This window comes from Danio rerio, chromosome 5 (assembly GCF_052040795.2).
Source record: "Danio rerio strain M-AB ecotype USA chromosome 5, GRCz13ab, whole genome shotgun sequence".
Classification (NCBI taxonomy): domain Eukaryota; kingdom Metazoa; phylum Chordata; class Actinopteri; order Cypriniformes; family Danionidae; genus Danio; species Danio rerio.
Window position 1 is genome coordinate 48213417 of NC_141025.1, and position 15374 is coordinate 48228790.

At 33.9% G+C, this 15374-nt stretch overlaps 1 protein-coding gene across 1 annotated transcript in view; it reads left to right on the forward strand.

The window, feature by feature from the left end:
• Positions 1-15374, forward strand: part of iqgap2 (IQ motif containing GTPase activating protein 2) — a 457800-nt gene that overhangs the window by 337359 nt on the left and 105067 nt on the right. The gene's annotated exons all lie outside the window — the stretch shown is intronic.

Below are 15374 nucleotides of genomic sequence, written 5' to 3' on the forward strand. Positions count from 1 at the left end.
AGCAGCAGGCTAGTGCAGGAAATCCTTTAAAAATACTGGGATAAAATAAATGTTCATGTTTTAAAGACATGGCAGGGAAAATGGAATTTAATGCAGTGCTTTAATCTGAGACCCACTTTATAACGTATATCAATCAGGCAGTGAAGGTTGTTGATTTTTAAAGAAAACAGTCCTTAAACGCACCGATTTTGTAACTGGATACAGTTCACCCGAAACGTTTGACCCAGGTTACTGGAAAATTCAAAGTTCTTCTGCATATACAAGTATTTCAGAGGATCAAATTAAATCATTAAATGTCTTTAAAACAACCTTTTCCAAACTTCACAATGTTCTTATGCAAATGTTACACACCTGACTGCTGCTATACTGTAGTTAGCTTATCGGGCTTATGTCAGAATATGAACATCTCAGAGCTGTAGATGAGAGGAGAGTGAAACAAGGGCTAAGATAAGGCTACTTCAGCTGTAAAGTCTGTTAGGCCAGTGAAAGTGGGCTAAACATGAGAACTATTTAATGATGTTTTGAAGTGTTGAAGTGTTTATTATAATCATAATAGACCTGCTGTACCCTGAAGACTTAAGAACATACATACATATTTTTTGTACATACAGACATTAAAACAAGACCCAAACCCCAGTGATTTTGAGGCCCATGGCAACATGACATGGGATTGCGATTTTCTCGCCCTCCAAATTAATTGACAGATGCCATGTTTCCATAATAACATGCATATTTTTTTGGCAAATAAACTGGGATTTAAATATCTGTTACAACTCTCTGTGATTTTTATAAGATTAAAATGTTTTTAAAACAGCATGTTTTTAATAAAGATATATGTAATTCTTAACTGATATTCACAGCCATATGTTGTTAGTAAACGTGCACATGTGTGTGTGTGTGTGTGCGTGTATACTGCAAATAGCATTTGTGTGTGACTCATCGTTTCAGAAAGGCTTGAATAAACTCCACCACAAAAACATCAAATAAACTTACTTGGTATTTTTGACTATTGAGCTGTATTTCAGCTTCATCCGCATCTGTCTGTCACTGTGCTGTTTATCTGGTTTAACGCATGATGAAAAGCTGACATGCAAGTAGGAACGGTGGGGGGAGAAAAGCAACTCATTTGCATTTAAAGCCACAGGCTACAAAAACAGCTACAATGTACTCAGACAACAAAATAATAAATATAATATATAATAATTAATTATCTGATGGGTATGTTGAGCTGAAACTTCACCTATACATTCTGGAGACACCACACGCTTATCTTAGATCTCGTAAAAGGGGTAAAATAGGTGCCCTTTAAAGAAACAATAATCAGTTGCCATGTATCTTCATCATTGCCCTACCGCTTAATAGATATAGAAAACTAATGTATTTCTTTTTAAAATGTAGTGACTTGTTGTTTCATTTTGTATTTTTGTCAACCTATTTAAACATAATTCTTTTCACTCATATTTTTATATACTAGATTATATGGTGTATTTTGTTATTTTCATTTGTTTGCGCAACTTTAGTATTAACTATTTGTATAGTATTATCCATCTATGACAGCTTTTGGTAAAGAGACGCTAAAAAAATCTCTTCTGTGTGTGCTGAAAGAACACAGTGAAGTGACTAAAATGTCTCCCACCCTGTGCTTACAAGCTGACTTCATTTCCCTATAAGCAGCTTCAGACCATGAGGTATTTTTGAGAGGCCCTCATTCCCTTGCGTAATGTCACTTGCCCAGGGCTTATGACATGAAAGAAACAGTCATATCAGGTGGTGACCACCAACTCACTAGAAATATATGATTTTTAGTTTGTCAACCTAAACTACACCAATCGTACTGAACCTCCTAAAAATCTATGCATGTTGTTTGTGTATGTGTCTGACACTGCATGGGGTTTTCTGTTTACATGGCACGGGAATGGAAATATGTTTCTAAGCTGTCAAAATTTAAAGGACGGGATTACATGGACAAGTGAGAGAGGCAAACAAACAGAAAAAAATAAGCTTGATTTAATGGAGTCAATCATCTCAGAACAAGGTTCATTTGTCACTTGTGGGTGTTTGAGGGAGGGAGGAATAAGACATGATACTATCTTATTTTCCCCACAGCATTTTTTGTTGCTGCATCATGATGCCAGACTTTGTAAATGTCTTAATTTTATGGAAACGTCTGAGTTTCTAAACAGAAAGATTTTATTTGCAGCTGAGCTGGTAGCTGAGACCACAGACTCGTACATACATAGATACATAGATACATACATACATTTATTCATTCATTGGAAACTAAAATGTTGTACATGTTTCCCAATACCTGATTCAGTTGTTGCACGTATTAGAGTAATGATTCCTTTTGTTTTACTAGGCTCCACTCTGGCACACTGTATACACACCTGATATTAGGATGCATTTTGGTCGTTAAAAAGCATTTAGAATTTTTGTGTTTTGGGAAAAGGATTAGTGACATTAGGACTGGTTACAGATTATTGTGCCTAAACTTAAATCCAACCTTAAATCAGTGTGTTTATCTCAAATTTGATTTTCTCTGTATATATAAAGGGATCCAACAAGGTTCCATTTTGGGACCTATTTTTATTTACATAAATTATTTGGGGAATATCATGCCTCTGGAAATGGAGGAAAGTGGACAAGCTCAAACTGTTCCAGAGCCCAGAATTCATCATTGTACTCTTTTGATCGTATTAGCAAATGTGTCAATGACATGTGCAAACAGGACATCAGAGATTAATCTGAATAAAATGCTATGTTGTATTTGCAACTATTGGATTTTTCTAAGTAAGAAAGTGTCATAAGCTTGCACAAACATGGTTGAAAGGAGAGTGATTGATGTAGTGAATTGTTTTTTTTAATTATATATATATATATATATATATATATATATATATATATATATATATATATATATATATATATATTTATTTATTTATGTATAAATATGAATAGGGTATATGTAAAAGGACTTTTAATTTGTCAGTAACCTAGGTCAAAGGCTTTCAGTGAACTGTATGCAGTTACAAAATCGGCATGTTTAAGTTTTGTTTTCTTTTAAAATCAAAATATCTACACTTCCTGATTGATATACGATATAAAGTGGGCCTCAGAATGTGCAAGAAGCACTGCAATAAATTCCATTTCCCCCTCCCATTTCTTTAAAATATGAACATTTATTTTACCCCAGTATTTTCAACTTGAGTTTCTGCGCTCTCCTGCTAATCCTGGCGGGCGTGTGCGTGTAAACAGCTTTTCATCTCGTTTTACGCTTGAACAACTAAATGAATGCAAAAGTCTATTTAACAGATTGTATTTTAATTACATTACAACATCAATGCTGTAAAAGTAACAACGTATAAAATAAAAAAATAAAAAAGTCACATTAACCGTTCATCTGAAGTGTATCGGTATGGGAAGAAACACTAGCTGTGCATATACCCCATTTGATGCATACTGTGTGTTTTATATACAGCACAACTGGCATTTTTGACCAAAATCCAAAATGTTAAAGGTAGTGAACGTTTGCCATTCCAACTGTCTCATGGCAGTTTATAACTTTTTGATTGAATGGCTAATTTGAATTCATTTTTTACAAACTCATTCATAGCGTTGTGTATGATTTCCTCCAATAAAAAGTTTGGTTAGGGGTGGGGTTTGAGTGCAGGTCTCCATTAAAAAGCATTACATTATATTTTTGAATGAAGTGTGGTTTATTTATAAACTAATTTCGAGAGGATCACGTGCTTATGATCAACACGGCTGGCTCCTCATTCGCTCCGTAATCTGCCTTATTAGATTATTACAGAAGCGTTATAAATAACCAGAGTTTTTCTCTCCAGTTATCTTCGTCTTGAAGCTTCCCCTCCTTCCACCTCTACTTCCACCTTTTTTCCAATAGAGCGACAAGGTGGCCCAGTTGCTAGCATCATTGCCTTACAGCAAGAACACCACTGGCCCATTCTTCTATCGGGCTGGTTGGTGTTTCTATGCAGAGTTTATGCGTTCTTTCCATGTTTGCGTGAGTTTTCCCCGGGTTCCACGGTGTTCTCCCACCGTTCAAAAACTTAAACCATAGCTGATCAACTAAACCAAATTATCACCCAAGACAAGCTTAGTTTACATTTCTCGCGCGGCGACAAACAGGGGAGTTCCCGAGACCTACCTGAGCTCGAACTCCCCTCTCGCCCTCCTAACAGGAGGGAGCCCTGGGCTCAAGGATATCACAAGCTCAGGGCTCTCTCCCGGGACAGCATGACAAATACACTTTATTGATTATCAGCTAGGTGTGAACTCTCGCAATTTAATGAATTCCTATGAATTAGCCTTTTCTGAGATGTGACAAAGTTAACTCCTCCTGAGATTGGTCTGGTGATTACTAATTACTTATATAAAGAAAGCACTTGATTGCTGACAAAATTATAATTTGCTACATCAGAAGAGAGAAGCAGAACTTTTTTTCATAGCACTCGAAGGCAGAATAAGATCAGTTTAATCTGGTGACTAATATCTCTAGAGTGTGTTTATATCAACAAAGGGCCTCATAAGTAAAAGGTCATTAAAACTGTTTGACTGTTAATCGGACAAGAGCCTTTCACTGAAAAGCCTCTCTGATGAGTAGACGAACACAATGTTTTTATGGTAGGGCTGAAGACGACCCCTCCTAGTGCTCCTGCTGATGACTTCTTGGAAATAACGCAGTATATGGTCCATTGAGTCTTCAATAAATCAGGAATGAGAGCGAATGACTTACACAAGGCAACATACAAACATCTTTTATTTTGGGCGGGGTGCTGTTGAATGATCATTGACTGATTTTAATTGTTTTTTTTATGCGCAGTGTTGGTTGCTTAAATACCAAACGGGCTTCCCCTAAAGTTTCTACGTCATTTGTGGATGTGGGATGTCAGTGTTCTTTAATCGTTGTTGAAGCCTGGCCTCTTTTTGTGGTTATTAGACGAGCTCGCAAGATATAAACTAAACTTTCCAACTAAAATTCAGTAACCAAAGAATAATTGTTGGCAACACTTGCAATTTAATAACTCCTATGTACAGACAGCTTGGAAATAAACAAAGCAAGTAATGGAAGTGAACAATTTCATCTGATTCTTAACTTGGTTATTAATATGCATATAGATATATACTATTATTACATTTAAGGCATTTATATCACAGTAATATATGTTTTTTGTCCTTCACAAAGCCATGGAGTAGGAGAGACTACATAAGAGAACATGTTTGGTATTTGTCATATTTTTTCAGGGAATGTGAAGCCATTTCTGAGTCATTTCAGGAACCAGGGAGGAACGTGATGTTTCTGTGCTGTATTTCAGTACCCTGGAAATTAGCTCCATGAGCTCAGTAAAACATCTTCATGTGAAATACTTGATGTAATGCTCAAAGTACATACACATAGCCCTGACAAAATACAACAACTGGACCTTTGTGAAGGTTATGAAAAGGAAATTTGTTTACCATGTTGTCACATCTTCAAAATCATTCATGCACACTGAAATCACTGATACTCTCAATTTTTCCAAATGATTGTAGGAGCAGATGACTTTGAGCACATCTATAAGGCTCAATCTAAATGGTGTGTTTCCCATAGAATCCCATTGACGCTAGCGCACAATGGCTCCAAAACCACTGAGTAATCGTTTCTCTCAGCCAAATTGAAGTGGATGTAATTGGTTGTCACCCTTGCGTTTGTGGAATGTTAGATCTACTGCTGCTCTGGAAGGGTGTCAAAGCCTGAATTGGAGGTCACAGAAACAGGCAGAATGGTGTTGGTGGAGCCACTAGGGTTATCTTAGGTCAATCTCTCCTAAATCACAAAACGATTTCCCTTTGCGCTACAGGCTGCTGTAATTTATCCTTGGACACTAGTTTGGCTAACCTTTGCTTCACCCTGAAGTGCATAAAGGAGATACTCCTTTAAAGTTTTAGTCAAAAGTATTACTTAAGTCTTCTGTCCAGAAGATTGCTCTGTGTGAGAAAGTGGAGAGGTTGAACACGACTCATTCACTCATTCACTCACTTATGCCGAGTTCAGACTGCACGATTTTTTTAAAGTAGTCATATCACATGTTTTCACACTGCATGACTATCTGACTATCTTTACACTGCAAGATGGATCTGTGACAGGAAGTTTCACAGTGCATGACTTTACACTATAGGAGAATCGCTGACAACTTTGTCTCGGTCCGCAAACTGCGTTTAACAACCAAACTCAAGTGAGAAGTGACATTGAAGCAACGGAAGGTCACGTATCAGCGTATATCTCTTGTTATTAATACAAAAAATATGATCAAATTTCTGAATCGTTTCATCTTCTCAAGATCTCTTTTAATCAGGCTCATTATCAGATTTACTTGTGGTTTTAAAATAATAATACATGCCTAACTGCCTCTGGCATTTTTAAAATACAAATATTATTCAGGTAGGGCACTATGCCATTATTTATTTTCACTGCTCACTGCGCGTGAAACAACAATCACTGATCAATGAGAGTGATTGTAAATATAAGAAAGCTGATTGGTCGAAAGTGACTACATTTATGTTTGTGCGCGCACACACAATGCACACAGCTTTGCTCGCTGGTTTTCACTTGGACTCACATTCTCTTTCTCTCTCACTGTCACAATCACCAGCGATCTAAAACACCATAGATCACTGGAAAACACTCACAAACGTTAATGGACTACAAATCCACCATTTCAAGGACTACAACTCCATACATGCACTCCGTTCACACACACGTTTCAGATCCTGACTGATTGCAAACACACAGCTGATGCTGCTCAAGTACTGATTACACACACATATATACAGCTCACTTTGAGACACTCATTGCTGAGTCTTGTTTTCTGTTTAGTGACACTATAACACATTTTCCTTTGTCTTGTTTTTCCGTGTTTTTGATCCTCGTCTTGTTTATTTGTTTAATCCTATTTTCTGCCTGCCTTGTTACCATCTGCTTGTTATTTTGACTACGACTCTGGATTGCCCTTATACATCTGTTTGCCCCTGTATTGACCACTGCTTGCCAGACCATTTTATCAAATCTGCATGTGCATAAAAAGAACATATTCTTTGCCTTTAAATGTTGAAATTTACCCTACACACACAAACGGAGGAAAATAATCAATTTAAAAAGAAATGTCAGTTGCACTTAGAGGTTTGCCCATTATCGACTACTGCAACATGTCAGAAGTAATATCACACAGTCATATTTCAGGATGACAATACAAAGATTAATGAGGCTGAAACTGTAAATGAAAGTTTAGTTTTTACACATCAATTGACCATCAGATGACTGTAGAATCAGAAATTTGTGATAACGTGTGTGCTTTAAATGAAATCAATTCTATATAGTCATATATAAATCTTTTTTAGTCATCAAATTATTTGATTCATATTTTTAATTCACTTATGGTTATCATTTATTATATTAATAATTTATTGATTTTATTTCTTTGATATATATATATATATATATATATATATATATATATATATATATATATATATATATATATATATATATATATATATATATATATATATATATATATATATATTAAATGACATATTATCCCCATTTATTTTTTTCCCCAAATATCTATTTAACGGAGAGAAGATTCTTTCAGCACATTTCTAAATATAATAGTTTTTATAACTAATTTCTAATAACTGATTTATTTTATATTTTTCATGATGACAGTAAATAATATTTTACAAGATATTTTTCAAGACACTTCTATACAGCTTAAAGTGACGTTTAAAGGCTTAACTACATATATATGTTTTTTTTTACTTGTTCTGCCTTTAGTGCTTTTTCCATTGTTTAGTCTTATAGTGATGATGTTCCATGACTGATCCTCTACACTAATAGGAGATATGGGGGTATGTCTTTAATTCAAGGCCTTGTGGCCTGATGTATAACAACATTTGTTATATTTTTACTGTTCAGACGAAGTAGGAGAGTGTACTAAAACTACGATTTTTCAATAAGCTGTGCTCTTTTATTATTATCACTTTGTCTTCTGCTTCTGTTCTTCTCTGGCTTTCTTCTACAGTCAACTCCTATATTGAATGTAGACTGTTAATTCAGTTGAATACTGGTTAACAGGTTTTGGTATTGGAAACTCTGCTGACTTGTTGTCCAGATACCTATAGAAACTGACATTTCCTGTCAAGATCTGGCATCTGGGGCTGGATCTTATTTATCTGGCGTGGAGACTGTGAGCTAACATGACCTTAACCCAATGAACATCTTTGGTGAACGTCTGAAAATACTTCACAGAGTTATTTTCCTCTGGGTCTGATAGTGACAATGCTTAGGATAACATTTATTTTTATTATGACATTCATTTGTCTTCAAGTTTGTCTTCACAAAGCTTATTTCCATCAAATGTTGCTGTCATTGTTGGCTGTGATCTGGTACTGATAATGGAGCACCTCCACGATCTGACTCTGAGGGAAACCCCTATCTGCTCCAGCTCATTTCAAAGCCTTTCAATAGGGTTCAGGTCACTTGATGGCCAACTCCAAGTGTGAAAATGAAGCCATGCGCTCTGCAGTAAGGGCTACCAAACACATGAGAAGACAGAAACATAATAATCACTACAAAAATCATAGATAGACTATTAGGTATTTGCTAACTTTACAGAGTCATTTTTCTCAGGGCTATATTTTGACCATGTTTAGGATAATTTTGTATATGTCATGCAGTTTCACCAAGCTAATTTCCCACAAAAAAGTCATGACTTTCTGAGACCTGATGCAGATAGTGGAGTATCTCCACCATCTGACCCTAAGGGAAATCACTACCTGCTTCAGCACATATCAAAGACTTTCTGTCGGGTTCAGGTCAATTGATGGTCAACTCATGCGTGAAAATGAAGCTACACACTCTGCCAGTTAGGGATACCAAGCATATAACAGCCAGAAACACATTAATCACTGCCATGAAGATCAAACCACTCTTAGGTAATTGCTCACATAATTACAAACAAACAAACAATTTACACATGCATATACTGCAATGCTGAGGTCAATATGTTTAGCCCTCACAGGAAATTATTAAAGTATTATTACTATTCTTTTAATATATATATATTTTTTTGTTGTTGGCTACAGAACAAAGCACTGTTATGCAACGACTATACTAATTAACCTATTCAGCCTTATTAATTTTTAAAGCTTTTTAAAGCTTTTAAATTGCACAGTAAGCTGAGTTCTACACTACCTAACAAAAGTCTTGTTGTCTATCTTTTTCCACTGCAACATGACTTTATACTGTACATTATTTCTGTTAGGTGGCAAGACTTTTGTCGAAGCTAGGTCAGAAGTCAAGTTATTATTTGTTGTTACTAAAACTTGGATAGGCGACAAGACTTCAGTCAGGTAGTGTAGCATCTTGCCAAACTGTAATTTTTTATTACTGTCAACATGGCAAAAACAAAAGAAATTAGTTATTTACAATAGATTATCAGATTGTATTAAAGTTACTCCATATTAGTTATTAGAACTATTGTTTAAAATGTGATGAAAAATAAACAGTTTTGCAAGAGGGATAATAATTGTGTCTTCAACAGTATATAGAAAATAGTTCAGTGTTTTTAATGTGAAATTAAAACTACATTTATTTGACTAGTGTGTACATAGAGTTTAGTTAACTTCAAACCAAACATGATTACAGTTTTGTGTTATTTATTTAACCTACATATTTATTATATGCTGTAAATGTAATATTTACTTTGGACTCAAATATAGGTTTAGGTCTCACCAATAGGTTTAATCCTCACTGTAGCTCTAGGCGTTATTCCCCCAAGTCCGCACATAAGCGACCCTCTTAATTACCCTTTAATTGCTTTACAGCCACACTGACTGAAGCAAAGGGGACATTCCTGCAAGTGTGAGCAGCATGACAGATGCAAGCGGACAGAGACAATGAGCACAGCTTCGCAAGTACTTGTCAATGTAAGGACAGAGTTAATGTAAAGAAACACTGAATGTAGACTTCATTTGTGATGGTAACCGATAAAAAAAGACAAATGCATTGAATTTGCATTTGTCAGCATTCCAATGATCAAATTTGTAAATAAAAGGCAACAGAAAAACACAATCAAAGGGTAGACAAGAAAGATTTGTTGTTTGTAGATAGATCTGTGTACTTGCGGTGATCTCAATATGTAATAGAAAGGACGATAAAATCTTATTTTTGCAGTGAAAACCCACTCACTTGGTTACTTGTATTTTTTCGTACCCACGTTTTATCCATATTTGAGGTTAAACAATAAAGCTTTTTAAAGTGTAACGCTAAAATGTAGCTTAATTTATGTAGCTAAATTAATCTTTGACATTGTGTCCCATTTTATAAATTGTATTAGATATTCACTGTATTATGTTCAAGTTTTAGCTAATGTAGCTTGTATTTGCACATCTATAATTTTCCTTGATTTCCCCTTTCTTTTTAGTAGTGTAACACTTTATGACCACTTTTTTATGTCCTACAAGCAAAAGCTATATTCTTATATAAATGCTATAAGCTTTCTTTATTGTGAGTCAAGCTAAATATTTCTTTGGAGTTGATCAAAAATACTGTATATAATTAACGCATTGTACTTTTGACATTTGTGAGTGCATGTATTAAACAATAAATAAAAACCACATGTCAATTGGATTTGCATATAACCACGTCATTTGGACCTGCATGTAATTTTTTTTTTTTTAAATAAGGCTGAATTATTTACTCTTTTCAATATGTTCAATCTTTGTTTAGGAACTTTCATGTAGAGCTTCTGGTAACTGCAAAAAATATATACAAATATAATAATACAAAATCATTTTCTAAAGTTTTTGTAATGTTTCTAGTCAAAACATCAAGATATATCCAAATAATTTAAAATCAAGCAGCATTTTCAAGTAATAATAAATAAATATTTAAAATAATAAATATTGTCTTCTTTTCAGAATTAATAGGCTCTATTTTAATGATTTAGGCACAAAATCTAAAGCACATGGTGCAAAAGCATTAACCAGTTAAACTCTGCTGTTTTTTTTTTTTGGGATTTCCGCCTGGATTTTGCCTACCCAAATTCAAAAATTCTTCCTAAATCCACATGCAGAGAAACCCTTTGAATTTTCATAAAACACTATTAAAAGTGTTTAAAATAACTGTATATGTTTTCTGTGTTATCATAAACACCTAAAAAAAGAAGCGCTTGTATTTTTTTTTTTTTATAAACTCAAATTTGAAAGTGTACATTTTAGGTTCTGTGTGCTCTAGCTTGCTGTAATTAATTTTGGTGGTTCCTGCACATGTCTGTAATCATAGGAAAAAAGAAAAAATCTTTCTACCATAATCTATGCAAAATGTATTGTATTCCAACTGATGAGAGGTGCTATACAAGACAGGGATTGATCATTGTTTTCATATTTTACTATTCTTTTGTTTGATCAAACATAATTCACTGTGTTTGGACCACATCAGACATATAAAAGGATTGCTTATGCACATCACCTCAAAAAGGGAGAATGGCCCTGAAGCGCACAGCATAAGTTAAGAGATGACAGCTGTCTGTGCTATCTGGGGCTGCTTAGTGATCATAAATGTATTGTTTTCACTTCTGCATGGAAACACCGCGATTCATTTGGCAACTGTTTGATATGTGAATATAAGTGAGTAAAAAGAATGCTAGAACCGTATGAGCACCGGCAAGAGCTTTCATTTGAGCTATGACTTGTACATGTGTCATATGAAAAATATGAAAATGAACCAATGTAAAATAGCTTGGGTATTCAAAATACTGTGTATTTAAGTGTAAATAACATTTGTACAGTAGAATAAAGACCAAAGTGATGCATATGTGCAAAAAATATAGATTCTATAGAAAACCATTTTTGGGGGTCTGGTGCAATGCTAGCCATTTAAATCTTAAAGCGAAAGTTGATGACTGTTTAACTGGTTAAACAACGTAGTGCAAAAAGTGAAGATTAGGGTTGTGCTGGTTTGAAAAGAGCAACAAATTGCACCATACACATATTGCGCCTTATTGTGCCAGGTGTAATAGGACCCAATATGTCAAAATAAGTATCTTTTTTTTTTCGATAAAACAAGCTAAATAATCTGCTAATGGAGTAACCAAAATAATCTTGCTTTTACTTTTAAATAAGATTATTTTGCTTATTGTAAGGAAAAACTCTCTTCATTTTGACATATTATTTCTGAAAACAAGACTTGCTCATCTAGAAAATGCTTCTTGATTTAGGAATTTTAAGATATTGAAACTAGAATACATAGAATTATTAGAACTAGAAATAGAAGACATTTTTGCTGAATTTTTTCCCCACCATAATATCTATAAGCATTTCGATAATATCAGAATCTATACTATAACTGTAACAATTGTAAGAATTAGTTTCAGAATTATTTTTGTAATGAACCAAAATACATCAGATTTCAGCTCTTATGTAATATTTAATTGTTTTATATGTTCTATCATAAAAGTTTTCATGTATTCATTCTTTAGCTTCACTCCTACACAAATTTTGGTTGCCTTAAATTTGTAAGTTGAATCAAATTACCATAAGAGTCATTTTAAATTAAATTATTTTTTGGATTTGTTTCACCCTTCCAACACCTTTAACACTGATAATTTTCTACTTTATTTTATTTGATCTGCTTCAGTGATTTACAGCTGTTTCAGAAGCATACGCTCATTGTGATGTAGTTTCTGCTTTCCACAGACATGACAGTGCAAATTAACCCCAGAGCATTCTCCGTCTGCCAGCTTTATACTACCTTTAATGTGTTTAGGAAATTGTAAATGGAGCTAACAGAGCATTACTGATAGACCTGTCCAGAAACGACTGCCACACTGTATGAACCTTGAGGAGAGTGTATTAACACAGTCATAGTTTGTAATTATAGGAGTAGCATTATTGTGTTTGTATTTATGCTTTGTTTATCCAACAAAAGTCCTGTGATTATCCAGCATGTCTGGACAGAAACAGTGAGGGTTGGTGGGGAAAGTGACAACACACACGCATCTTGTACTTTTCTTATGCTGGTAATTGTTCTACATAATTACAAATGTAACAGACATTGGTGGTCACAAAAGATCCTTAAAACAGCTCTTGAACAAAATGACGGTTTCAATATGGAGTTCTTGATTTATCATCTGGTTTGAGCTAACATTTTGTGTCTTTAGGAAGCATTGGTTGAGTCACTGACTGAGAATTATTGGTTTGTCTGTGTGAAATGACCTAAAGAGTGTATTATCCTTTGTGTTTTGGAAATAAAGGGAGCAAACTAGAACTTGCTAGTGTATAATCTAAAAGTCACCCTACCGTTTAAATTTGACATGCACCATCATCATTTCTGTACTATTTGAGTCCAGTATTGCACTTCTTGTTCACTATTTGTTACACTTTTTATTCCAATCTGGTCCGGATAAGTAACTTTGCAACTCCACGCCAAGTCTCATTTGAGTTTTAGTTAGGTTTAGTCGAACAAATTGATATGCTGTTGCCAAGTATATGATCCCTAGAATGTCTAAGTGAACTGTAACCCATTTAGTTTGATCTGTCAGAGAGACATTTTAGAGATTTGGTGTAAATGGAGGCTAATAATGGTTAAAGCACTGACCCATGTGAGTGAGCTTTTTCAGTTGATTGTTAGATCTGTTATCTTGGAGGGAAGTAAGCCAGAAAAGCACTGACCTGGAAGTGCACATCCTTGACAGTTTAGAGATTAACTAATTAAATGTTGTCTGTAAAATCTGAATTACATGATCAATTGGTCATGACAACACATGTTTTAGTTCATTGAAATTTATTAAAACTGATCATGTAGTAACGTAATTGTACAAGTTTTGCAAGCTGTTTTGAGTCAGTTTAACATAATATAAGTTCAATGGACTCTTGAGGTTAATTTGATTCAGCTTAAAAATTCAAGGCAAACAGGATTTTTTACAGTGTATTTGTCCAAATAAAACGGCAATATTTCAAATGCTGTCCATTGAACTGGAATTGTGTGTAAAGAACACAGTGCAATATACGAGAGGTTAGTTTTCACACAGCTAGATTGTGACAATGTTTATATGCAAATGTATTTTCTTTTATAGTTGTTTCTTATTGGTTTTAAGCACTTTTTTTAAAAATGCAAAACGATCGTAATTACACACACAAACAAAAATGTTGGTACCATTTACGAGGACTCTGCATTGGCATAATGTGTTTTGCACAGTATTACATGTCCTTACATTAATTGATAACCTTTAATTATTTCAATTAATATTTAAATACCATTATTTAAAAAAATAAAAATAAAACAAAAAACCTATATAGTTGAAGTCAGAATTATTAGCTCTCCTTTGAATTGTTTTCTTTTTTAAATATTTGCCAAATGATGTTTAACAGAGCAAGGACATTTTCACAGTATGTCTGATAATATTTTTTCATCTGTAGAAAGTCTTATTTGTTTTATTTTGGCTAGAATAAAAGCAGTTAAAAAACAAACAAATTTAAGGTCAAAATTATTAGCTCCTTTAAGCTATATATATATATATATATATATATATATATATATATATATTGTTTTCTAACAGTCTACAAAACAAACCATCATTACACAATAACTTGCCTAATAACCCTAACCTGCCTAGTTAACATAATTAACCTAGTTAAGCCTTTTAAGCTGTGTAGAAATGTCTTGAATAATATCTAGTCAAATATTATTTACTGTCATCATGGCAAAGATAACAATAAATCAGTTATTAGAGATAAGTTATTAAAACCATTGTGTTTAGAAATGTGTTGAAAAAAAAAATAGTCTCAAATTGGGCTCAAATTGGGGATGTCAACAATTTGAATCTGAAAAATTGCTTAGCCATGCCATGCTTTGCAGATACTATCTTGATAAATGAGGGCAATTACAGTTACCAATATGTCAGACAATAACTTGTAAAGACATGTAATATTGCTAATGATAACACTGACGTGGAGGTCTAAATTACAAAAAGTGAATGAGGAGAGTAGAGGCTGTCTCTGATTACCAAGACCTGAGGTAGGCTACACATGTTTATTCATTCATTTAGTTATTTATGTATTTATTTAATTTATATACTTCAATATTGTCAAAAAAATAACCGAACAAACAAACAAAATAGAATACAAAAACCTCAAAATTTTCCTCTAAAATGAGCTTTTTTTTTTTTATTAGGCTCCTATGTGTATGTTTGGTAATATCAGTTTTTTATGGCAAAGAATAATGCTTTTCCTGGTCTTTAAAAGTGAAATATCTCAACGTAAACAAAGGAGGCTGAGGAAATCTTTCATTTTCGATGGAAATTTCAGATGACACT